The 25,563-nt window shown below is 37.1% G+C and overlaps 1 long non-coding RNA gene across 1 annotated transcript; it reads right to left on the reverse strand.

Annotated features, from left to right (window-relative positions):
* Positions 1 to 3,256: 3,256 nt before the first annotated feature.
* On the reverse strand, positions 3,257 to 24,849 carry LOC147584528 (uncharacterized). The gene is made up of 5 exons (XR_015255543.1): positions 24,589 to 24,849; positions 21,581 to 21,661; positions 12,967 to 13,057; positions 6,893 to 6,958; positions 3,257 to 6,480 (listed from the first exon to the last, which is right to left on the reverse strand). It is a non-coding gene; the product is annotated as an uncharacterized LOC147584528 (long non-coding RNA).
* Positions 24,850 to 25,563: the final 714 nt, after the last annotated feature.

Raw genomic sequence — 25,563 nt, forward strand, 5'->3', positions numbered from 1 at the left:
AACTGGCAGACATGGTCAAAAGTGTATCAATTTTTTTTTTTTTTCAGAAAGATGTGTGCTGTTAAGAGCCATGCCTGGAAAAGTCAGCTCTGTGATAGAGCCAACTCCAATGCCGTGAGAAAAGGACAAATGGAATACTCCATGCCAAAAGACAGGAGAATTTTGACAGTAAACAACTGAGGGTGGGGACAGGAGTGTGGTGACAACTATATGAAAATAATAGTTTTACTATACTATTCCTTCTGAATAAAGTTTGGGTTTCAGGGCTGTCAAGAGCCTGCCCCTGACTTCCTGTCACCCGGTGGTGTCTTACCATGTGCTCCCAGACTGGCCAAATTTCGATGGTACCTCTGCACGATTGTGTCTGATCTCTGTGCTTGTGCCCAAACTCTTCTCACTCTTGAAAACTCATACAACATCTGGGGCTTCACTGTTACTGTAGTTAGTACCGTATATGGTTGCTTGGTCAACTTTAAGTCTCCCAATTGAGGAATTTCTGTGGGTACATCTCTCACATGGTAGTGAGTGTTCACTGTCTTCTTGCAAGTAAAAAAAAAAAAAAAAAAGCCACAAGTAATTATAACATTTTAAGAGCCAATAGAATTCTCAAAAATATATCATCCATGAGCCTTAATTGAAAAGGCATACAGGGGCGCCTGGGTGGCGCAGTCGGTTAAGCGGCCGACTTCAGCCAGGTCACGATCTCGCGGTCCGTGAGTTCGAGCCCCGCGTCGGGCTCTGGGCTGGTGGCTCGGAGCCTGGAGCCTGTTTCCGATTCTGTGTCTCCCTCTCTCTCTGCCCTTCCCCCGTTCATGCTCTGTCTCTCTCTGTCCTAAAAAAATAAATAAACGTTAAAAAAAAAAAATTAAAAAAAAAAAAAAGAAAAGGCATACAAAAAAAAAATTAATATGATGATGAAATCCAGCCAACCCAGAAATGACATTTTAAAAGTCCCCCAAATACAATGGATATGGTATAATTGTTTGGGGAAGAGCAATGAATCCATTGAAGTATAAAAATAAAATAAAGCAAGCGCAAAGATTACAGTTACAGAAGAGAATGCAGAACAGAAATAGCTACAAAATCTAAAAAACAGAGAGAGAAAAGGGGAGTACAGATGGGCTACTTTTATCTTTAATGGCAGGATTAAATGGATACTATCTAAGAGTGAAACTTAAATTCATACCTATCTCAACATTTTTAAAGTCTTTATTCTTAGTCATAGGGATATTTTAAATATTACTACATTTGTGTTTATGAAACATTTACAGATCAACATTGTTAGCTTCATGCATATTTCATTTTTGATAAGTTCAGGTATACCTAATTTAATATTTTAATAACTATAGTACAATTCGTTTTCTGCAAAATAACTTTTGTTCCTCTTTCCATCCATCCATCCATTCATTTATGTATCCATCCATCTACTGATCTACTTGTATACAGGTATAAATGAGGGTATTCAACTAGTTTGATATCCAACAAATGTGGAAAATGGTTACATTTGAGTAATTTTGAATAATTTTAAAACATAATTTTTAAGAACTTTTGAGGTCCCATTTTAATATGTATTACTTATACTAAGCTCACCCTAAAAGTTAAAGAAAATGTAAATCTGGGGAAAAAAAGTTTGCAAACTGGATAATTCCTTTAGCATTCCTTTCTCTGAGTACTTCCTCTTTTCAAAGTACTTTTGCTTAATAACAATATCACTCAAAGTTTCCAAGTTTTAAAGGAATATAATACTCCTAAAAAACACTTTTATGTGACTGTGCTCTTATAAATACAAGACAGAATTTGTGTGATAATGGATAACAATTATGGAAGATTTCAACAAAAAATAATCAACAAAGGAACAGCAAACACATTCAGTAACATTGTTAATCTACTTAATCTGGTACATGATCCAGTGAGAGTGAAATGCATATAATTATGTAACTGGCAACCCCATGATGTACCTGTCCTGAAGACAGTCTCACAGGTCAACAATGTTTGTTTGTTTACATAGGCCCTGTAACATTTAATAGTAATTCAGGCCATGGCACAAATTCTTTTAAATGGACAGCCAGAATTATACAGAGTTGGGTGAGTCAAGGCTAAATTAACTCCTACTGAACTTTTAATGGGAAAATACATCCTCAAGAAATTATCCAGCAAAATGTAAACCCTATAAGAGCTGGAACTATGATCTAGCTTTTCTTTTTTATTATTTTTTTAAACATTTAATTATTTTTGAGAAACAGAGACAGAGCGCCAGCAGAAGAGGGCCAGAGAGGGAGACACAGAATCTGAAGCAGTCTCCAGGCTCTGAGCTGTCAGCACAGAGCCTGACATGGGGCTCAAACTCACAAGCTGTGAGATCAGGACCTGAGCCGAAGTCAGATGCTTAACTAAGCCACCCAGGCGCCCCTGTGACCTACCTTCTTAATTGCTCTAACGCTAATATCAGGAACAGTTAGACCTTTTAGATTTATTGCAAAAAAATAATAAATCTATAAGTGAATAATAATGAATAAATTCAGATAATCAGAAGTGCATTGTGGTTTTCTCTGGCTTTAATTACCTGACTTAAATTAGCAGGCAAAACAATGTTTCCTCTAATAAAACGTATCTTTTCCAACAGAGAATATTTTAACTTTAAAACTCATTTACATCCATAATTCTTCTCACAAAAGAATGGATCGGACTCATAATATATAAAGAGAAAGGTTAAGAATGCTTCAGACAGTTAAGCAATCTGCTTGGTCATAGAACTTTGTGAGTATGGAAAAAGTCTTTCTGCTAAATTAACATGAAATGAAATTAGTTTTTCCTTAAACTAGGAGAGGCTGTATTTTGTTTTGAATGCTGCTCTTAATACACTGTAAGCTTACTACAGCCATTACTTAGCAGGTTAATAGATCAGTGGAAATTGTGACTTAATGAACCAGCCACAGGAGTTTTAACAATGCTTATCTTTGGGGCGCCTGGGTGGCGCAGTCGGTTAAGCGTCCGACTTCAGCCAGGTTACGATCTCGCGGTCCGTGAGTTCGAGCCCCACGTCAGGCTCTGGGCTGATGGCTCGGAGCCTGGAGCCTGTTTCCGATTCTGTGTCTCCCTCTCTCTCTGCCCCTCCCCCATTCATGCTCTGTCTCTCTCTGTCCCCAAAATAAATAAAAACAAAACAAAAAAAATAAATAAAATAAATAAATAAATGTCACACCCTACTGTTAACAAGTCTTCCTACCGATGCAAAGCTATCCAAAAAGAAGTGTGAGGGTGAGTACAAGGAAGAAAAAGAGAAAGCAAAAAGAAGGATGTGAGTTAGCCTCTTCAATTTTTATCTATTTGAACGCCTTTGCCTCTGACAACTGGTGCAAGGTGGAACGAACATCAGAGGATAGAGTAAGCAAGACGAATGTGAGAGAGGGCTGACATCCCTACCCTGCCTCCAATTTTCTCTTTTCAGTTCTGCCATTACGCCATAGTGAATGTGTAGCTTGAAGGAACTGGGATGAGTGAGGTTGATTCCTGTAAAGACCTCGCTTGAATCAGACTTATGACTGTAAGGCAGAGCAGTTTAAGAGCATAAGTTCAAGCCCCGCGTCGGGCTCTGTGCTGACAGCTCAGAGCCTGGAGCCTGCTTTGAATTCTGTGTCTCCCTCTCTCTCTCTCTCTGCCCCTTCTCTGCTCATGCTGTCTCTCAAAAATAAATCAACATTGAAAAAAAATTAAGAAAATATGGTGCCAATCTTATTGATATGAAGATTAAGTGATCAAAGTCTTTTTTTTTTTTTAAGGTTATATTTATTTTGAGAGAGAGACAGACAGCAAGCAGAGAAGGGGCAGAGAGAGAGGGAAACAGAATTCCAAGCAGGCTGTCAGCATAGAGCCCACTGTGGGGCTTGAACTCACAAACCCTGAGATCATGACCAAAGTCAAGAGTTGGGGGGCGCTCAACCGACTGAACCACCCAGGCACCCCAGTGATAAAAATTTTAATATACTTCTTGGATGATTGCTAACACTCAATAAATATGCGTCAAGAGTTGACTGTATGCTGAGTGTTTTCATATAAGATGGGTATACAGAATTACAAATCTAAGTCAAAATGTCAGGTTTAGCACTGAAAATCGGGCAAATGCAAACTGAAGACATTTGAAATAGCTAATTTACTTTCAGCACTTATTCTGTTTAAATATTTTCACATCCTACTTAATTTTAATGATGCTAGTCATTTAAGTCAATTTCCCCTCTCTGTTCTCCTTTATTAGTCCAAAATGGCAATTCTCATTTGCTTTTGACAATCTGATGAAAGTACTGCTTTTCTAAAATTCTCTTGAAAATTGGCATTGTGCTTTGATGAATATGTTTCCATTATCATTTAAATGCACTTTAAAATGGGTGATCTGACAGATTAGATGCAAAAAGTTATACGTTGTCTGGCAATGGCTGTCTTTTACTACCTGTGGTGATAAAAACATTTCTTCCTATGGTGATAAAAGGATATTTAACATTTCGTTTTGTCAAATTACCTGTAGTTAAGTTCCTTTATGGGAGTTTGCATAACAGGAAAAAGTAAGGTTCTACAAGTTTTTAATAAACTAACTGAATCACCCCAGGAGAAAGTAGTTACTAACCAACAGATGGTTTGCAAACATAAATCTTTTAACAGAGGCATAAGGGCTAACTGCCTGATGCCAACATTTGAGATTTCTTGGGGGATCTATTTTATTTATTTTTTAAACTATGATTAAAAAGTACTTTAGTTTGTACAATTTATTATCTGTACATCCATAATAGAAGTGTAGCCAGGTTTTGCTAACAATAACAACTTTTAATAAAGGTGATCTATTTTTAATTGCTACAATTTCCTCATAATATTCTATTATCATTTTAAATATATCCTGACATTTATTTCCAATCAAAAACAGAGCTGATCCAGTGAAATGCATTTCATGGTAAGCACAGATGAGAAACATAAGATAATTATAAACTCCAAATTATTTCATAGAGGAAATATTCTGCAGCATATTACAAATGAATTTAAATATATACTTGGTTTGTGAAAGCCTTATGTAAACATAACCTGAATACACTTTAAAAGGAAAAAACAGAGACTAAAACAAACATTTTTATAACCAGCCCAAAGACAGTCAAATACACATTTAAATAACAGACTAGTGAAAAAAAAAAGAGAAAGAAAAGTAATTTTAGACAGAAATGTTCACAAAGAGTTCACTAATCAATCATCACATGCACATTCTTCCCCTAACACAACAATGTTGAATGGCTATTCCTTCCACCTCTTGCTTGCTTCCCATAAACAAGGAAGGGGGAGCTATAACTGCTTTATGATCTTAAAGAAACAGATTCTTGATCTAAGGTTCATTTTGAGGAAAAAGTGCAGTTTGCTTTTCAGAAACAGTTGTTCACTGTCTTTTTTCCTAGAGCTTCTGGATCCAGAGAAAGAATGGGAAAGCATGGATTCAAACCTCCTGACATGAAGAGTTGTTGCCATTTCTTATAACCCAATAGGTTTCAAGGGTATCTTTTTCAGGTAACACTTCTTGGGGCCTTTTTGCTCCTTAATTGAAGAAGGGTAACCACTCTCTTCTTTTATAATGAAAAATGACTTTCCCAATGAAGAAGCCATTACTACTAACATATCACCATCCTCAGACATGGAGGACTGTAAAACTTTTCTTCTTCATATAATTACTCTGCATCATTCCCTACTACCATGAGGGCTATGAGGCTGTTTTTTTTTTTTTTTTTTTTTAATTTCACTTAATGTTTTCATTTTGAGGTCAGCAGGTATATCCCGGAGTTCAGGAGGAACTACACTATCTTTTTCAGAAGGCTTTATGGAGAATTTGGAATGTGCACTGATTTGGGCTCAAGTTCAGTCTTGGCTATTTTTTTTTTCTTTTAAATTATTTACTGGTTTCTCTGTATGATTTATTTCACTTAGCATAACACTTTCCAGTTCCATCTGGTTTCACTCTTATGTGGATCCTGAAAAATTTAACAGAAGATCATGGGGGAGGGGAAGGGAAAAAAAAAAAGGGAGGGAGCCAAACCATAAGAGACTCTTAAAAACTGACAATAAACTGAGGGTTGATGGGGGGTAAGAGGGAGGGGAGGGTGGGTGATGGGCATTAAGGAGGGCACCCGTTGGGAGGAGCACTTCGTGTTGTATGGAAACCAATTTGGCAATAAATTTCATAATAAATAAATAAATAAATAAATAAATAAATAAATAAATAATTTACTGGTTTCTTTGTCAAAAGTCTGGTTTCTTTTCATTTTTTGTCATTGATAATAATTACTTCACACCATCCTTTACTTGCATTATAATCATAATAATTTGCTTGGCCTTGGAATAATTTTCTTCTGAAGTATTCTTGAATGACTTCAGTAACATTTTGCATTGCATTTTTTAAAGTTCTAACAGCAGCTTCTTAGCATCCGTTTCATTCTTTACAAAAGTCATTGAATCCTGTGGAAGACAAAGCAGAATTCTGATTTTTAGATGTTTAGACAGATGACTCCTTGAAGAAAAAAGAATTTAGGTGACAAAGCTAACCAAAAGCTCATTTGGGGTCTTTGGGAATTCAAATTGGGGAGATACAGATTGAGGAGGAAACTGAAATGTGTTCCAAAGGGGAGGAGAAAGACAGAATTTATAAAGGCAAAAACCATATGCTTGTGTAAGTTATTTTCAAAAAATTACGACTGATAGGTAAAGATAATTAAGGTTGATCCATATAGGCTAGGTTACTATGCTAAATGCTGGGTTGAAATACAGCAAATTAAGCCTCATTCTGAGAATTCCAACAAGATGTACTTTTGTGGTTGGCACATTCTAAAAGTTCATATTCCATCCAAGAATGGAAGAGCCTAAGACTAACCTTCCCAGGGGTCTTCTGGCTCCGTTTTATGGCCTCTTGGTATTCTCGACTTCATTTCAGATGTTTCTGTGAACAATATCAAATTCACTCCTTTTATTTTTTTCCACTCCTTTTATTTAACAGATGAATAAATAAAATTACTTTCAGTGTCAAAGTAATATTTATTGTTAAAATAGGAGAAGATTCCAAATTCTTTAATTTCTAGTGCTCTTTACACTGTATCATAGTGCTTCTTAAGGATTTCTTTATATTAAGCCTAGTTATTCATGGAGTTAATCGGAAGGAGAAAGAGGAGAAGGCAGGGAGGTCAGGAAGGAAGAAGAGGATGAAGAGAAAAGGAAAGATTTAGTTTATTGCTTTCACTATATACTTGAACATGAGTTTGAATTATACAGATTCACTCATACAGAGATCTTTTTGTAAATATAACAGTACTGTAAATGTATTTTTTCTCTTCCTTATAGTTTTCTTATTAACATTTACTTTTATCTAGCTCACTTTATTGTAAGAATACAATACAGAATATGTGCAACATATAAAATATGTGTTAATTGACTGTTCATGTCATCGGTAAGGCTTCCAGTCAATACTAGGCTATTAGTAGTTAAGTTTCTTTTGGGGGAGGGGAGACTCAAAAGTTGTACCTGAGCTTTCCACTACAAGAGGGCTGATGCCCCCACACCTGTAATGTTTGAAAATTAAGGGTACTAAGATTTCTTGGTTTTGCTCAAATATCTAATATGCTTAAGGGTTCTAGTCCAAAGTCTATTCTCCTCTCCTTGCAAACTCTTCTGAAATTCTCAACTACCTGATTACTTCCACTGTCAGTGGTTACCTCCCATCACCGTTCAGGTAAGCCTCAAGTGTGGATCTGCAGTTCTCTCATGGTCTTGGTCACCCATCAGATTCCACTTGAGGTGAATAAGCACCACCACAGATGTCAATGAGCAAAACAAAACAAGATTTATAAAGTGTCAAAGAAAACATCCAAGTCCAGACATTAGTAAGGAAAATGTCATGAAGGATGACTCTTGCACTTAGAGAATGCTCTCACCATCTGCTCTCTAAAAGTCTTGAAGATCAGACAGAAAGGACATTTTCAGGGAGGAGCAAACAAGGCTATGAGGAATGAGGTAGGGGGTGGTGATGAACAGGTGACATGATCAGACAGTTGAGCAAGGAGAATGCGTGTGTGTGTGTGTGTGTGTTTTATTTTTGGTCCTAATTCTCAGGAGAGACCATAAAGAAGAGATGTTTCATGATCTAGTGCTTGGAAGAACCTCAGGAACAAGTCAGAGTTTAGAGGGGAGGAGAAAAGTCTAACTAAATTTTAGTGGTCACATGCTCAGATTGACCAGTGAGAATAAGCAGGGCAGGTAATCGTTCACTAAACAAAGAGTGGGGATTTAGAATCTTTGTGGCTAGGTTTCTCACGAGGAATCTAGAGGAACATCCCAAGAGTCATCTATGTCATACAGAGAAGGGTGGTTCTTTGCATTGAGCTGTTGCCTGGAATACAAAAAAGGAGGGAGTTTCCTTATCATTGCTATTTTCCAGGAGTACAGAGATTAGGTAAAGGTGAACACTGCCACAACAAATACCAACTTTTCTTTTACTCTCATGAAGTATTATTTTACCCAAGATGATGTTTCACCTTTGTAGCTTCCCCGTTCTCATCAGTAGTATCACTAAGAGCTCAGCGGCTCTGTGACAAGTGCCCACTCAGAGGACTTTTAAAGTGATTGCCCTTGATCACATAGCACTCCAAATTGATGTAGGTAAGCCACCATACATGCTTGGGATAAGTGATGGACAGTTCCTCCTACTCCACCTCCTTCTTGACAATCACTGTTATGTGTAGAATAACCTCAACTTTGGAGGGATATTAGCATATCTCCAGGAGAAAATTAGACCCCAAATACTTTTCTATTGTCAAAAATCTCTCTCTACAACATACCATTCAGCATCCTCATACTGCTATTTGCAGCTTCTTTATTTCCTAAAATCCCCTTCAGTGAGCCTTCTGGAGTGCCCCATTGACACCACCTCACTATGTGTCCCCAACTCCCTCTTCGTGTGCTCCGCGTCCATCACCTTGATGACATTGCTTCTTCCACGGCCTCTCAAGTGGACACTGCTTTCTCTCCTACCCAGTGTCCCCTGAGCTGCAATAGTGCTAGAGAGAAAAATCAAAGAACTCATTTGGTGTATTTATCAGGTTGGTGTTACATTTATAAATAAAGTTAGAGATAACTGATATCTTTTTGATGTTAAATCTACATATCCCCAAATACTGAAAGCATTGTCATTTTTTCAAGTCTCCTTTTGATTTTTGGTTCCTTCAGAACAATTATAATTTTTCTCACCTAACTAACTCTAGTTAAGACTATTTAAAGGTATTTTATTTTACTTTGTCATTTTAAATGGGGTATAACTCTTCAATATATTGTCCAGAGAGATGCTTTTACATGTGAAGATGATTGATATATAAGTTAATTTTATGTATAGCTTAGCCCACAATTCTTGCTTTTCTAACATATTTAACTTGGCTAATTGTATTAGTTAATACTTCAAATAAAATGTAAGTAGTAAAGATAATAGTGAACATTTTTGTATTTTTTATCATAGGAGGAGTATTTCATTTTTCTCCCTAAATTGTTGGATTTTAACTCAAGATAAATATTTTATCATGTTAAGGAAATATTAACCAATTTTAATTTTTATTTAATCATTTGAAAATCAAAAAGATGCTAAATTTTATGACACACTTTTTCAGCATCTATGGAGATTTATCATGTGGGATTTATCTTTGGACATAATATGGTGAATTTTACTATTATGCTTTTTAATATTGAATAACACCTATATTTTTAGAATAAATCCCACCCTGATCCTGAGGCACTGTATTTGCTATGGCAGAGTTATTTTACCTTTTCTCTTAGTTCACATATGTGTTCCTGGGTCGTATCCATTCTGCAATTCAACTTCTCTGTGGAGTTGTTTTTTTCATCAACTATATTATTTTTCAGATTCAGTATTTCCAACCAATACTTTTAATGTCTTACCTTGATTCATGTTTCTGTTATCATTCCCCATATTTATTTTGCCTCTTCCTGTAAATCAAATTTAGCTGATTAAAAGGGTGTGTTTTCTTGTCTTTTTTTCACTAATGGTTGCTCCGCAAAAATGTCTTTTAATGTTTTCTGAGTTCATTTTTTTCCTGGGGAAACTGGCTCATTAGCCTATGATTTGAATCTGTGTGGAGAGATCCATGGCCAAGTCCTAGTATCCATGTTTGGAGGATAGAAATGCATTGTTTCTCAGGGCAGAGAGCATTGACACTTCTTTTTCCACAGGGTAATCATCATCCTTTGTGCTGTGTTGTTATTTAGTCCCTCCCCTCAACTGGGGCATCTGAGAATAATTCTGATGCTACCCTACTAGTCTGGCTAGCCCAGAGCTAGATTTTTTGTTTGTTTGTTTTCTACTTTCAGAAGGAAATATTGTGGTGCTAATATACAAAAGTCGACACGAAGACCAGAGACTACTTAAAAACCTCTCCTCAACCCATACTCACATCTGCAGTGTTTTTCCCTATTCCACCATGGATGTTATTTTAATAGACAAACTGTTACCATCTTGTATTTCTCACCCTTGGTGTTTCTCATCTTTCTAATAGTTGTTAAACTATTTGTTGTTAAAACTAGTTGTTAAACTACCCATCAGCCTCCTTAAGCCTTCAGTACCATCTCCAAAATGGGGGCCATGCAAGAAAAAATGTAGGTCCATGCTGGTTGTACTATATTTGGAGGAAATAGAAGTCTCCATGCATTTCTACTAAGAATTTGTTTCTTTAGTCATTAAACTGATTCAAAGAAATTAAGGGCTTAAAAGTGATTGAAGCAACTTGATAATATTCCTAGCAATTTATTTAAAACACCAATAGTATGTTCCAAGTGTGAGACTGACTTATTTTAGTTTGATATTTCACCAGGTCTGATCAGATACCAAGGCCAAGACTGTCTGATCCCAGAATGCCTAGCCACACTCAGTAACAGTCATAAGTGAACTCTGTTGGTCCCATCCATTTCCTCAATGACTTAAAGGATTTTAGAATACCATCCCCCATTTTCTATACTTTCATAGTTGTTCTGCCTTCCCTGGAATGTTGGGAATCTGTAACCCTAGAGACCTAACTTGACTAGAAACTGCTTCCTTCCCGACCCTATCATTGAAGGAGCATTAAAACTAATTTAATTCATAATTTATATATCTGTATCACAGTGTACAGGTCCATTTATTTAAGGGGAGAAATACCCATTTCCAGTTTCACCACTATAAACAGCTGATTTATAATTATACCAGCAGACAGTTTACTGGGAATCTGTTTCCCTACGAGCTGGAGTTTGATATCTGGGTATTTTCAACAAATCTCTACTATAGCCAAATGATAGAAAAGCTCAGGTTCTGCTCCCTTGACTGAAATTTAAATGTCCTATACTGGGGTCCTTCCTATACACTAGCGGTAGATGTCAGATGGTATATCTTTCCTCTAAACCAGAGTAGACCTCTTACGATAAAGCTTCTGCCCAAGAATATCATCTAATCATTCATGTCTCTCTCACCCTCTTCTTAGTAGCAATAATTTCTAGATGAAACAGAAAACCAGAGAATGGTAACGCATCAGTATTAATCCCCACGTGAGTTTTCACCCCTCACTTGGACTTCAGCATGCTGGTCCTGGTTCCAGGTTTGCATGTTCTCATTACTCTTCCCTTTACTGGTTATTATTCTTGGTTGCCCACTGTAATCCTTGGGGAGCTTTTGTAAATACCGATGCCTTGTCCCAATTCACCCTACTATCTCTACCCTCACCTCTACCAAAACTCGTATTTAATTGGTCTGAAACATGACCTGGGCATTGAAATTTTAAAAAAGCACCCCCCCACCCACCCACCCAGGTGATTCTAATATGTGGTCAGAATGGCTAGTGCCCCATTCAGAATTTTTCTGCCAACTCGTGAGACCAGATGTGGATTTTTTTCTGCCACAAATCAAGGCTGGCTACATAAATTGTAGCACACAGTGCAAAGTGGAAATACAGAGTCCCTTATTCAAAAATTGTTAAGAATTTCAGGCCTGTGATAGGAGAATATTAAATCCAGCCTGGGATCTGTCTGAGAATATGCACAGGTGGCTTGTCCATGAAGCTAGCCCTGTCTGAGATCCAATGGTAATAGTTCATTGCTTTTCCTCTTGTGGGTTTTTTACTTTCACATTTTTCTGTCTCCCTACTAAGTCTCTTCAGCCCACCCATTCTCCAGGTGGCATTATCCTTTTCCCACACCTGACCTCAGCTTTGGTGGCTAAAGGTAGTCTATTAATAGCAACCTGAGTCGTGAGAATCTTCTGTCTCCTTCCTTGGCCGTTCCTTTTTGAAGTGGCATTGTCCTCTTTTCCTTATTTGGTTGTTCCTGGGACATTCTAGCGACTATTTCTGAAGACTATATTTTAAAATTTATTTTTATAGATTTCAGGGAAAGAAGATACTTAGAAAGAACTTTAACCATAACATTTTACCCAGAACACACTTCATAGTTTTGTTTTTCTGGATTGTAATATAACTTGTTATATGGAAGTAGTGAAATCATTAATTGGCAAAGGAAAATTAAGACAGAGAGTGAGAAAATGACCTTAAAGGCATCATTATATATGATGGGTATTCTTTTTAATTAATTAATCAATGTATTTATTTATTCATTTTGGGAGACAGAGAGATTGCACACGAGCATGAGCAGGGCAAGGGCAGAGAGACAGGGAGAGAGACAAAGAATCCTAAGCAGGCTCCACATTGTTAGCACAGAACCAGATGTGGGACTCGAACTCACAAACCTTGAGATCATGACCTGAGCCGAGTCAAATGCTTAAGCAAGCGACTGAACCACCCAGGTGCCCCAAAAAATGGGTACTCCTAAAACAAAGCTCCTATCTTGGGCTAAAGGAAGACCAAGAATAATGTAACTACAGGCTACTTAACAAATATATTGTAACTCGGTGAGACTTTCTGGACTTACTTTTCTCCTGCCACGCCTGCCCATTTCAATTACAGCTTCTCCTTCCCAGCACTTCCAAAAACTTGAAGAAGTGACAACACAAGATGCATGTCTGAAAAGAGATTTAAGGATCAGAGAAACATAGCCCATAATAATCATCACATCTTTCAAGATGAAAGCATTTTTTTGACTCTTGGGCCAGGACTGCAACCGAATTTCAGGACCCAGCACTCCCTTACCCTCAGAAAGATGGAGCTGTCAGCACCTCTGACAGGACTCTGCATCTAATACTCGGCTGACCTTGTGGCGTGCAGAGGATTTACTACACATGGTGCGTGGGGAAGGAGCCAGCACTGCCGTGATATAGTGCGGTGTCAAATAAAGTGGGAGAAAGGCTGCTCAGTCAGGATCTCAGGGAGACTTTAATCCTCACTAGACCAGAGCTGAAGTTTATATGACAAGCAGATGTGAAATCTCCACTGGGAATTCAGCAGCCAGGGGCTCTAGAAAGGGAAAAGAAAGGCCCAATAATATGAGAGATGTAACAGTGAGCCCAACAGGTTCACTCAATTCTAGCTGGTCTGTGGTAACTGATGTGTTATGACCTGCTGATCCTGCCTTCTTTCTTTTTAACCACGTTCTTCCAATTCTTTAAAGTTAGGCTCCAGTCCAGATGCCTAACTCAAGTTTTCCCTGATGGCATCAGCACTATTTTTTTCTTTGAAGGTTTATTTATTTTTTGAGAGAGTTTGTGCACACAGGTCGGGGAGGGGAAGAGGCAGGGGTGGGGTGGGGGGGAACAGAGGATCCTAACTGTTCTACACTGACAGCAGAGAGCACAACGCCGGGCTCAGACCCATGAACCATGAGATCATGACCTGGGCCGAAGTCAGATGCTTAACCAATTGAGCCACTCAGGCACCCCCTATTATTTTCTTTTCTGAATATCCCCCCTCCTGTCAATCCACAATTTAAAAACATATATATATGTTATACATATATAACACATATATATATTACTCTATTCTGTTCTGTTGCTGAGTCGATTATTTTGTAGATTAGAAAGCCAACATGAAATGCATATGGATGGTTTACTATACTCATGTTTTGTCACACCAACTAGAATGCCTGATCCTGTGGGCAGAGCCACTGGACAACCCCTGTATAGTCATTTGGATTCGAATGATGCTGAATGCAGTGCTATGAACCTATCATCCAACTTTCAATAAAAGTGGGTGTTGCTGCATATATCGAAAGACAGATGTAATCTGTCAATTCAGAATGAAGCATTATTGTAGGTAAATGTAATTCTTGTGAACTTGGAAAAAAAATTCAGTGGAGCTAAATTTGTTTTTCCTTTTTTTTTTCTTTTTTTTACCAGGTTTGAAGTTTGTTTAACTATACAGAGGAGCGCCTGGGTGGCTCAGGCGGTTAAGCGTCCAACTTCTGCTCAGGTCAGGATCTTGAGGGTTTGTAGGTTTGAGCCCCATGTCAGGGTCAGTGCTGACAGCTCAGAGCCTGGAGCCTACTTCAGAATCTGTGTCTCCCTCCCTTTCTGCCCCTCCCCCACTCATGCTCTCTCTTTTTCTCTCTCTCTCTGTGTCTCTCTCTCAATAATAAATAAACATTAAAAAAATTTAGACTATGCAGAAAGGGTGAAAAGCAGAGCAAAAGAAGGAAACAGAAATCAGAAACACAGAACAGCCTGATACTGTATGAAATAAATGGAAACATCTTCCTCAGCTTCTGTATCAATAACGTGTTCAAATCTCACAGGCTAGTTTTTCTTCTAAGGCAGCTGACAGAGGTTTTAAATGTCTACCTAAATACACAGTCCATAGTACTGTTTCCTTGTAAGAAGAAGGCAGATCTTGGGATGGGAATTTAATACGAATCAAACAAACTGAACGATAAAATTATCTTTACCAAATACCACAGGTCTATTTGGTGGTAAAGGTTTGCTCCCGGGGCGGGGGGGGGGGGGGGGGGGGGGGGAATCAAAACAAGATGATAATTTAATTACTTCTAATTTTAGCACAACAATAAATTTAGTGGCCTGAGAGAAACTTATGCCAACTTGCGACATAGAAACTATGAGTGAATTCTTTTTTCCAGCATAATTTATTTTTTGAACTACCTCTATCTCGTCCATGGATTAAACATGAACATCCCCAGTTAATATTTCTGACTTCTGTAAATTTATGCACATAACTCTCTTTTCCTTTAATTCCTTCCAAGGGATCTGGCTTCCAATTACCTCCGGAAGCAAGCATATATAAATGATTACTTTTCCAGGGAAGTATACCTTGTGTCACCTCTCGTCTTTTACACGAGCATCCTTAACTTAATTCTCAAACCCAGTCCAATAAGCCAGCTCTCCTTCTCCACATGCAAGAAAAGCCCTTATTACTACTTGCTCTGCATTATCCCAAAACTACCATTAGTATATAATTCAACTTAAGATGTGGGAAATTATCACGGTCAATTCCCTCACATTTCATCAATTTTTCTGAATTTTCATAGCGATACTCAGTTTTAGCTGTCCTGACACCTCTGCAGGGCCCACTAAGAGTATGTAGAGCAACGGATACCAGAGCTGTTCAAAAAACGCTAGAGGAACAAATGAAGGACCATGGCCGTCAGGAATTTTTTTTTTTTTTTTTTTTTTTTTTTTTTTTTAAATTTCAGAATCTGTGGCTGTTTAACTGAATTGAGATGGGACACAGGAATCTGGCTTACAGATCTATGGAAATCACAGATGCTCTCAGCTATTGACCTACTTAGGGTACACATCCTTAGAACAGATGATTTATTATGACTAATAAATCATTATGACTAAACTCAGGATATATCTATAGTCTCAGAGTTTATGTACCTAGAGCCTTTGAGGATGCAACGTGTACCAAATCCTAAGTACTTTTCACTCCTGTAGTTACTATCATTGCTTTGTTTTGTTTGAGTGGTTTTCGGTTCACCTGACTCATCTCCTCTATTATATTAATAGAACCTTGGGAATCAGTGGCATATTCCAAAAACACAATAGACACTTACATACTTCAGAAACGGTACATAAAAATTCCTTACCTACTCTGTGCCTAGAAAATAAAATAATAATAAAATAAAAATGAAATAATAAAATAATAATTAAAAAATAAGATGTTTAATCAATCAATTGATCATTTTACATTTACATTTTACACCTGACTCTTTATGACAGTAAAGAATACTTGTCCATGATATCTTCCACTCAAGGAAATGAACTATTTCAACTGAACTTACTGGTTACTTTGGTAATTTGGTAGCAAACTGAATTAAAAACAGTCTTAAAATGATATTAGAAGAAAAGCGTTTCTAAGTTTGATTTAAAAGTGTGATGTTAAAAAGTAAAGAAATAATACAATCTGGTACCATGGGATTAATTAGGAAATGGAGTGTTTAGTTTTAACACCTTTAAGAAAGAAATCTTCAAAAAATGTCTAAGAGATAAACAATTGAAAATGCACAGAAAATAAGTAAAATATAAATGTAAAATAATCAGTGTTCATATAATTCACAAATTTCATGGTGTGTAGATCAAAGTATTGTATTCACATATTATAAAACCAGAATAAGGAACAAAACAGTGATTCCTCACTGAATATTTCCAATGAAAAAATAAAATTATAATTATTTGGCTTCTTTGTTTTCATGACCACTTTATTAGCCTAAAATTTAAAATGCTCATAAATAAAACTGTTTCTTTTTTTTAAAATTTTTTAACGCTTATTTATTTTTGAGAGAGAGGAAGACAGAGTGTGAGTGGCGGAGGGATAGAGAGAGAGGGAGACAAAGAAAACGGAAGCAGGCTCCAGGCTCTGAGCTTTCAGCAGAGAGCCTGATGCGGGGCTGGACCTGACAAACTGCTCGATCATGACCTGAGCAGAAGTCGGATGCTTAACTGACAGAGCCACCCAGGAGCCCCAGTAAAATAATTTCTGAATATTACATAAGTTAATTCTGAATATTACATAAACTCATGAAAAGAGTAGTAAATGTACTAGCACCTTTTATAGAGTAATATGAATTAATAAAGCAAGATGTTACAAAATTTAACACTGACATTCTAGAATTATCTTCTTCAACCAAAAACTATTTTTTAAAATGTCAATTTTAAAATGTCATTATTATGCAGATTTAAGGGCATTTACTAATAATCATTTTTTATCAGCCCTCTACTCACTTTGGGTATGCAACTACAATAATCTGGATTCTGAGCTTTTAAACTGAGCCTATGGTATAAACCCAGAACTCAAAATTCTAAGCTAAGAAGACATACCGTCAACATGTGTGTTATGCACACAATTTTGGAAATAAAAAAGTAATTTCATTTAAGAATAAAATGACTTCAGTAACTTCAACAACTTCAAATAAAAATTATTATCAGAAAATATTGGTTGCATATGTTTTGATTTAAAATGTTCTGGCATTTACTTGATTCTCCCCCACTGAGCAATCTTTAAGGCTGCCTATATAATGTGTTTACCTATACTGGTTTACCAGAAGGTTTTAAAAAAAAAAAAAAAAAAAGTAAAAACTTACAACGTATTTCATGACCCAAATCCCCAAATGTCCTTGAAACTCTGCTCCAGGGAGGCATAAGTTTTTTTTTTTGTTTTGTTTTTTGTTTTGTTTTGTTTTGTTTTTTTTGTGGTCAAATGGAACCATGTGTTTCCTTCACACAGAACAATGGAATCCATAGTCTTTATTTTCTTTTTCTGGGGTATTTCAATCGACTCTCAAAACCCCTCCACCAGTCCTAGGATTAACTCATCATTTTCTTCTCTGTTGGGATTAAGTGTATGTTATTTAGAATGTTAATTTAAAAGCATGTGCAGCAAAGAATGTATTGTGGTTCTAACAGAAAACAACTTATACAACCATGGAATAAATAAATAAAGATGGTGAACACCCGAAAGCAACCCAAGTGTTCACTGATGGAAACATGGACAAACAAGATGTGGTGTATACATACAGTGGAATATTAAATGTCAAAAAAGAAGGAAATCCTGATACATGGTACAACAAGGACGAACTATGAAGACAGTTCAAGTTGAAATATACCAGTTGCAAGAAGATAAATACTGTACGATTCCATTTATATGATGTATCTAGAGTAGTCAAAATCAGTGGTAGCTGACAGGGGCTGAAGGGAGGGAAGATGAGGAGTCATTGTGTAATGGGTAGAGTTTCAGTTTAATAAGTTGAAAAGACTTTCATGGCTGGATGGTGAGAATGGTAGCACAGCAATGTTAATATACTTAATGCCACTGAGTCTGTTTTACTATTTACTATGTCCTTGGCCTCTGGCCTTCAATGGGAAGGGAACACATACATGCTCAGAATTGTGTTGTTCTGACATATGCCTTGGAAAACATTCACCAGTTATGTTACAGGATAAATTTGTATAAGGTAAACTGATCGTAATGTGACCTACTGGGTGATGAGGGAACAAGATTTGCCTTATGCTTTGATTCAGTTCAGATCAATCATTTCCAGCCAAAATAAATAACTGTGGCTGCAACACACATGCTGTACTTGAGGGTTTGCACTTTATTTATAGTAACAATGAACTACCTATCTACCTATCTATATCCGTATATATGTCTGTATCAATAAGTAAGAAACCTGTGTTTAAGTCCTAAGGGTGAAAAGAGAGAGTCACATTATTCTTGAGCTAAAGCTAGATGAAATCAATGCCAGAAGTACTCAGAGATATTTAGGTTTTATACCTATACATATATAACTATAAAAAATACCTTTGTTATTGAAATATGAGCGAGAGGGAGAAATAAAGCCTTTATTATTGTGAGTCATGAACACTAGGACTCTTAAGAATTCTTTTCTTAGAAAAAAATATAAATCATGGCATCTTAGAAATACAATAATTATACATAAAATTATCAGATAGACAATATCTAATGAGGGACTCACCCAGAAGACTCAGTAAATGTTTCTTTCATTCTGCCCTATCTCTTCAGTATATACAGTATGTAAATAGGAAGAAGAATAAAAGTCACAGAAGGAAATAAGAATATGAAGTTGAGGAGGCATTTGAATAAAACAGGGAATAGAGAACATCATAGAAAGTCTGGCTAACGTTCTGCAATTAAACGTGAAGAATCAGGAGATTCCTCAGATGGTGAGATCTTTCTGGGGAAGCCATTGGTTATATGGTAATCTATGTCACATAACCAGGAGAATGTTATCTGAACTATATATCATATTTATGTCTACTTAATTCTCACAATTTGAATATTTTAAACACAAAACATTCTGACTAAAATATAATCAATACCATATGGTGTTAATGCCACATGTTTGTTCTCTGGAGCTAAAACTGCCTTGCAGACATTATCTGCCAGTCATTGTCTCCATACACTGACAGATAAGAAATCAACAGATAAAGGGGGTGCTGAGAATATGGTGAGTGGGAGAGACTCTAGGACACAAAATCCAAGGAGGCACTTAGTTTGGGAATCTTAGGAAGCCCAAGTCTCCTTGACCTGTGTGTCTCAGGTGTCTCACATGAGTCCTGGCCATGAGAGAGGTGTGGAGATAAAAGTTTGTCCATCTGACCAAAAAGAATAACCAAGAAACGAAAATATACAACCATCTACTCCAATGTAGTGTATTAGCGTTAACATGTCACCTGCCAAACACCTATACTCCCATTCAATTGTAGATTAAAGATGGTTTCTAGGAAATCCAAGTGACCTGATACTTTGGTCCTAGACATTTTAACCTCTAGCCTAATAACTTAAATAAATTAAAACTAAGTAAGGAAAGATGTAAGTAGAGTACAAACTTTCGAATTTCATGAAACTAGCTATGCATGAAACATTGCACACACTCACTGGAAGTACCCGGGATTTTAGTGTTCATATGTACTCATGTGGTTTCAACCACATGTATCTCCAGGACTATATCTAATTATGGATGTCCATTCACCTTCTAAAAATAGAACCCAGGGAAAAAAGAAACCAGGACACTAATGGAAAGTCTGTGCTATCTCTGTCACAACAGCTCTTCCAAACATGCAGCCCAATTTTAAAAAGTGTCATTTAGCACGATTTAACCACTGTCCCTACACCTATAATAAATTTTCTTAAATTGAGAAGATGTCCTCCTACAAAAGAAAACCAAATATCTAGTTAGCCAGCTTTCCACATTAGGCCACCTTAATTCTGTGGTTTTAGCTGAGCTACCGAGACCCATTAAGAGACATTTATTACTGGGTCACCTGGGTGGCTCAGTCGGTTAAGGGTCTGACTTCGGCTGAGGTCATGATCTTGTGGTTCGTGAGTTTGAGCCCCCCATCGGGCTCTGTGCTGACAGCTCGGAGCCTGGAACCTGCTTCAGATTCTGTGTCTCCCTCTCCCTCTGGCCCTTCTCCTCTCGAGCTCTGTCTCTCTCTTTCTCTCTCTCAAAAATAAACATTAAAATTTTTCATTAAATAAAAAAAAGCATTTATTACTGCCAGTAAAACAAACTTTACTCAGGTAGAAATGTCCGTAAGCTTCATGGCCTTCAGTAAAGTATCAAATATTCAGGAAATTTTAAGACTTTATAAGAGGGCAAAACATGGCAAAACATAGATAGCATATTTACCTAGTAGTAACATCTGACATCAAATAATCTTGTCAGATACAGAATGCTAAGAGATAAGATTAGGTACAGACACATGAACTGTTTCAAAGTCATTAGTGATGAAGGTTCATTTGTATCTAGATAACGGCTTGGATATTCAGCTCAATAAATGACATGAATCCTTTATGCCTCACTGTTACAGACAACCCAGTTTATAGTTTTCAATAAAGCATGTAGAATCTTCTGACACCAGGGTAGGCAAACTCTGGTCTGTAGACCAAACCCAGCCCACTGGCTAATTTTGTAAATAAAGTTTTATTGGAACATGTCCTTTTATTTACTGCTGCTAATAGCTGCTTTCCTACCACTATGGCAGGACTGAATAGATGCAACAGAGACCACATAGCATGAAAAGTTTAAAATATGTACTATCTGGCCCTTTACAAAAGGTTTGCCAACTTGATACAACATATTAATTCATGCTACTATAGTTGTAGTCCATGTAATCTGCAAAAGAGTTATTTGAACTGTTATAGTTTTGTAAAGTCCCTCCTAAGCCAACAGAAATGCTATATTTCTCTTCTCTTGTTCACTTATTGTTTTGCTTTTAACATCTGAATTCTGTGCATTTTAACCACATATACCATGACTACATACTTAATAAAAACAGAAAGGATCCCTTAAATAAATAACAAATATATATTTTGTCCATTTGTTGCCAGGTACCCAACTTAATCAACAGTGAGAGATTTAACCACCTAAACCTACAGCAACGTGAACTTACATATTTGGACCATGCTAAGGTACATTCATTTTCTTTTCACAATGTCAACAGGTAGACTGAATAAATCCCCTCTTTAGAACACTACAGATGGTTAGATAGGTTTCACATACTTATGAATATAACGACGAAATTATAGCATTAGAATCACATATTCCATCTCTTAATCAACAGTTTATCCATTTAACATTCTCTGTTGGTGACATTAAATTGTGTGCTTTGAATTACCTGTATACTCTCAGAGATGTTTCTCTTCATCAAACCTCCCTCTTGGCAGAAATCTTTCCTTCCAAAGTGTTAGTGAGTGACCTGGGGGGAAATGAACAATGTTCTTTTTAACCCCACCAATGTTCATCTCTGTTAGTACAATACTTTCTAGACCTACACAACCCAACTAGAGAGACAGAAAATAAATTCTAAATCTAGAAGGAAGTACCATTTCTGTTGCCTCCAGCAGAGTAAGGATAGGCTGACACAGTGAGGCACATATCTCAGCTACAAAATTTAAGGGTACGCCAAAAAGTTTGGCAATCAATATAAATAATGTTTAATGTGACATTTTAAAAACCAAAAAGAATGTGAATATCCGCAGGAAATAAAATATAAAGATTTTCAACCAAGACAGGATCAGTCACAGTGCCTTAGTGAGCCAGATGGGACCCTAAGTCAAAAGAAAAATCAGTAATATCAATCCCACTCTGAATTAGCCCTGACTTTTTGTGTGTTCTTTTAAATTTTGCACCCAGAGGCACTTGTCCCTCACCTCAGTCCCATCCTTGTTCTTCAACCAGTTGACTAAAAGTTCATCAAATGGTAAGTAAACTGAAAAGCCCCTTTGTGAGCAGCTGACCTGCAACACAGCTGGGGACGGGGGTGGGGGGGGAGAGGAAGGGAGAGGGGGCTTCTGGCAATTTGCCAGCAGCAGCACTTACAGTTGATCATGCCCAACCAAAAGAAAACATTCCTTCTTTCTGTTTTTGTTTTTTTTTTTTTTTTCCCTTTCCCACGTTCATCCTCTCTTTATATTCCCTTGACACCTTTTCTCTCAAAACACAACCTGGTCTTGCCCTTTATAGTCAAACATAAATAGAGGCCTGACCTTTGTTTTTCAACCTGGGTACTTATTCCTAGGGTATCATTATACAGATAGATAGACAGATAATTGGACTAAGGACACTGAAATCCTAAGAGACACAAAGAGGTTTTTATCAAACATAGATCCCATTTCTATCGCCTGTAGCTAACAAGCAGCCAAAAAATCTGAAAGTATTAATTGAATTGTTACCATTTACTGCATTACACACCACTTCCCAGGCCCCTCAGGATAAGGCTTGGCCAATGCATGGATATTCTTTGCGGGCTTTACCATGAAAAAGGACAACACAAGGCAATTTCTTTTTCAGAGTACATGAAGCACTGATGACCCACAGGTTGGCCACGACAGCCTTAAAGTTCTCCTCCATTTGACTAAACTTTAGACAAGTTTCTCCCCAACTTTAGTCCCTGACCTTCCTTTTCTCAGACCATTTACTCTGGAAAACTCATAGTTGTAAATTCTTTCTTTACCTCTTCGGGATATAAATCTTCCCCCAGTCTCTCACCAGATTTACAACTCAGGAATGTCTTTCTCAAGGACTTGGGAGCCGTCTCTTTGAAATGTAATCATCAAGGAAGACAGTGCCTGTTATGGAATGAATTGTGTCTGCCCCAAATTTATATGTTAGGGCCCTACACCCCCATTTGAGTGTATTGGAAACAGGGCTTTTAAGGAGGTGATTAAAGTTACATGAGATCATAAGGGTGAAGCCCTGATCCCACAGAACTGGTATCCTTATAAAAGAGAAAGACATACCACCCATCTTTCTCCCTCCCCCCCCCTTCCCCCCCCTTCTCTGTTGCTTTGTGAGAACACAGCAAGAAGGCCATCATGTGCAAGCCAGGATTAGAGTCTTCACTAGGATCTACTCCTGCTGATACTTTGATCTTTGGACTTCCCAGTATCCAGATATGATCTGATGAATTTGTTGAATTGACCTTATGTAGACCTCCTCTTTCTTTAATATCTTGCTGGCTTTGTTCCACAGGATGATTAGAAACAAACAGAGCCACTTAAGTGTTCAATGAAACAAAGTTTTGTTTTCCAGCAAGATGCTTTTTAAGTAAAAATGTCATTTCTCCACACCCCCCCCCCCCCCCCCCCGCAGAAGTGTATAGGACATTGACCAAAAAGACTTAGATTTTCCTGCACTATCCCTGTTTTAGAAAGCAAAGTCCAATTTTCCAAGAAGACTCAGTCCCAGGCAAGTTGGTTGAATAGATGCCTCTTCCTCTTTTGGCTTTTCTCTAAGATTAGTTATCTACCAGGTCGTAAGAAACAAAGCCATTGCAAATGATTGGTATATTCTCTATTGGGCTTATGATCTGCAATGGATAAGGACAGAGAAGGGATGGGAGAGGGGCATCTGTGTGGCTCAGTTGGTTAAGCTTCTGACTTCAGCTCAGGTCATGATCTCACAGTTCATGAGCTCAAGCCCCACGTCAGGCTCTGTGCTGACAGCTGGGAACCTGGAGCCTGCTTCAGAGTCTGTGTTTCTTTCTCTCTCTGTCTGTCTCTTAAAAATAAATAAATATTAAAAAAAAAAAAAAAAAGAAAAGGGATGAGAGAGAGAAAAAGGAAAAAGGAAAAAAAAGAGAATAGAGTTAATGATAGCACACTTCCCTGTACTTATTACCACATCAGGAGAACTACAATTCTTAACACATTTATCTGCAATTATTAAGTAAATTTCCACAGCTATTGTGTCTGTTTTTATGCATGTATAAAAAATGTCTACCCTTAAATATATTTTCAAGCTCATTCGTCCCTCAGTAAATCCAAAGATACACCAGTATTAGGTAAGGGATACCAATGTGTTTTAGGACAAAGATAAATGCTTCAAAGCAAAAGCAACTCAGCATATCCACAGCATAAAAGAAAAATTAAATTCAAGTTTAATGGTGGAACCAATCACTGAACAATCCTGCAAAAGTGAAAAGTGTTTGAGTTATTGCTTCTGTGACTACCGCTAACATTTTTATTAACTTCCAAATACACAGTAATGATATTTTGGGAAAATTACCATACTTACAGATGGATTTTAAGAGAGAAATTACTCCCTAACCCCGGCCCCACAGCTATCATGATAATAAAAATTTCCTGCCCATGGCAGCATTTAACTCATTCAATGTTTTCACACCTTCAACTTGACAGACCCAAGGACATAGACATACACAGGGTGAAACTTGAAATTTCTTGCTCGGTGTTGCAATAAAAGTGTGTTTTCAATTTATATGTTTTCTTCTATCTATAAGATAAGCATAAAAGAACAATTGTATTTATATATCAGTTTTATCCTTTATAAATCCATTCAACTCATTTTTTTCAATGAGGCCGAATTTTTCAGATGTATGGGTTAAAAAGTGTTTAATACAACATATTCAGGTGGATATTACTCTTTAGGAAAAGATCATATTTGCTTATTCACATATATCCTAGTTTATATAGAGCTTACTCTATCGAATATGCTTTTAGAATATATACACTTCAGAATATATATTTTTCTTAAAAATTTTTTTAATGTTTATTTTTGAGAGAGAGAGCGCGAGCAAGTGCACAAGTAGAGGAGGGGCAGAGAGAGAGAGGAAGACACAGAATCTGAAACAGTCTCCAGGCTCTGAGCTGTCAGCACAGAGCCTGACACAGGGCTTAAGGGCACGAACCTCAAGATTATGACCTAACCTGAAGTCAGAGGCTCAACTTACTGAGCCACCCAGCAGCCCCTATATTTTTTTCTAATGTTATGTTTTGGTTCAAATTATCACTAACCACTGACCACAGTCTCACATTTATATACTTTTCTTCATGTGAAAAATGTATAAATGCAAATGGAAAGTTCTATCAAGCATTAAATACACAGAAATTTTTTTCCTTCATCATGTGTCATCATTCGCAAACATCCAGTTCCCTATTCAACTTGTCCTTTTATCTAACTTACCCTTCTCCTACTCTGTACCTATCAGAAATACCTAGAAGGACTGCTAAACATGCAGATGCCTTAGCTCAACCTCTGGAAATTCTTATTCGATAAAACTCAGGTAGACTTGCTGACTCTAAACAAAGCCATCTTAATTAAACAGTTTGTGATAGGTCTGGGAAACTTTATAAAAGATGT

Source organism: Puma concolor, chromosome A1 (genome assembly GCF_028749965.1).
Source record: "Puma concolor isolate L17-30 chromosome A1, mPumCon1.1.hap2, whole genome shotgun sequence".
Classification (NCBI taxonomy): Eukaryota; Metazoa; Chordata; class Mammalia; order Carnivora; family Felidae; genus Puma; species Puma concolor.